This window comes from Mastomys coucha, unplaced genomic scaffold (assembly GCF_008632895.1).
Source record: "Mastomys coucha isolate ucsf_1 unplaced genomic scaffold, UCSF_Mcou_1 pScaffold14, whole genome shotgun sequence".
Classification (NCBI taxonomy): Eukaryota; Metazoa; Chordata; class Mammalia; order Rodentia; family Muridae; genus Mastomys; species Mastomys coucha.
Genome location: NW_022196896.1, coordinates 76,400,488 through 76,403,037, shown reverse-complemented (window position 1 = coordinate 76,403,037; position 2,550 = coordinate 76,400,488).

The following is a 2,550-nucleotide window of genomic DNA, read 5'->3' as shown; positions in this document are numbered from 1 at the left end:
GGTAATCTTTCAACAAATCCACACAAACCTAATTCCACCTCTTACAACAAAAACAATAGGAAGTGACAGTTACTTTTTTTAATATATTAATTTAAAAATTAATATTACCAACATATGCTAATCAATTGAAATCCAATAATATGAGGAATTGGAAATTTGATGATTGTCACCCAAGATCTCTCTAATTTGGTAATTGGAGAAATAGGTCCAACATTGTAGAATCCATACACACTGTCAGCTTGTTTGTTTGTGACAGTGTCTTGTTGTATACAACATAAGGGTCTTGAAATCTTGCTTCCCCTTTCTCAGCCTCTCTATTAATAGTATTGTTTATTTTATCTTTTTACACTATACTATGGTTTTCAGAACAGCTTATATATATTCAAAAGTATTTATATACCCAAAAGAAACATAGACAATTAACTAGGGAGGTGGCTTTCAAGAGAACAACAAAGTGAGACTGAAAACTTTGCTTGACATTTGTAACTCTTGTATCAAGTTTGAAGAAGAGGTCTTTATAAGTTACTCTTTCTCTGAGATGAATGCTTTTCCAAATTATCACAGCTAATGAATCAAATTCTTACCCTCACTTAATGTCTGTGTCACCCTCCAAGCAGAGCCATTGTTCATTGAAATCATTGGTGAAGGACTTTATGGATAGACCATCTTAATACACACACCATTTCTTAAATGAATTCGACCTGTTCTGTGTGGGCTGAGAATAAAGTCACTCACTCAAGTCAAATAGTTTTGACCATAGCAGGAAATCTGTATCCAAAAATTGAGCCTACAATTCATTTCTTGGTGTAGCAGAACTATCAACTTTCAGCTTAGCTACGATGGAGGTAAAATCCTTTGGTGATGTGAGGGTCATTGAAGTACAGCCTTATTACAATGAAACCCAATGTCTAAATATTGTTCTTATTTTTGGCTTGTACCACAGTAAGAGCCAAGATTTTGAACTCTACTAAATACAAAACAAACAAAAAAACTTTATATGTTTATGTTCATTTAAGAAAATACTAGTAGTAATGTATTGTTTTGAAGTATACAGTTAATATGTTTGGAGTTATTTAAAATTTATATTGAGAAAAATGTATTTTCACTATTGCTATAGATGAGCATCTACATAAGACTATTAAATTAATTGTTGTTTTATATCAAACAACTTTTATAATACTCATTTTTATTTTTATATTTCATAAATTTTAAAGAATATGACAAAAAATAACCTATCAATATATACCACATTTGTAAATATGTACATCCAAAAAAATCAATAAACTTTCAAAAAAAAACAATGAACAATAGTAAACTGAGGAAATTCTGAAAATGAAAACTTCAGAAATCTGAGTAGGAACTACAGAGGCAAGTTTCACTAACAGAATATAAAAAACAGAAGACAAAATCTCAGGCGTCAAGGATAAAATAAAACAAATGGATATATCAGTTAAAGGAAATGGTAAATTTAAAATTCCAATACAAAACAGGAAACCTGGGACACTATGAAAATACCAAATCTAAGAATACTGGGAATAGAAGAAGGAGAAGAATACCAGCTCAAAGGCCAAGAAAATAGTCTCAACAAAACCATAAAAAGAAAATTTCTACAGTCTAGAGGAGATGTCTTTCAAATTACATGAAACAGATCCCCAAGTAGATTGCACCAGAAAGTAAAGTTCCCAAGCCACATAATCAAAACAGTAAATGTACAGAACAAAGAAAGAACATTGAAAGCTACAAGGGGAAAAGATCAAGTATCACTAACGGCATCCCCATGAGAATAACAGGACATTATGATGATGCTCTAGAATGTACCAAAGACCTGAAAGGGGAGAGATGCTCAGGATTCAAAAGGAGGAGCCTTAGATGAAATGTCTAACAGTGGGAGAGGGAACTTGTAGAATCTTCCTCCAGTAGAAACACAGGGCATCAAGTGGAAGGATAGTGTTGCCATCATACAGTCAAAAATATCTGACCCAGAATTGTTCCTGTATAAAATAACTGCAGGGACAAAAATTGAGGCTCAGTGATTGGCCTAAATTTGGATCCATCTCAAGGGGAGGTTCCAAGGCCTGACACTATTACTGATGCTATGATGTGCTTACTGACAGGAGATTAACATGGCTACCTCTGAGAGATCCAGCAGGCAGCTGAAAGAGTCAGATGCAGATACTTACATCCAAACAATGGACAGATGTCAGGGAACCCTGTGGTTTAATTAGGGAAAGGCTGGAAGAAGCTAAGGAGGAGGGTGACCACATAGAAAGACAAGCAGCCTCAACTAACCTGGATCCCCAAGATCTCTCAGACACTGAGCCACCAGCTAGGCAGCATACAGTAGCTGATATGAGGCCCCCAACACATATACAGCAGAGGACTGCCAGGTCTGGACTCAGTCAAAGAAGATGCACCTAACCCTCCAGAGACTTCGAGCCCCAGGGAGTGGGGAGGTTTGGTGTAGTAGGGGGTGGGGGCGGGAACGTATCCTTGGAGATGGGGTAGGAGGAATGGGATGAGGAACTATCTGCAGGCAGACTGGGAGGGGGA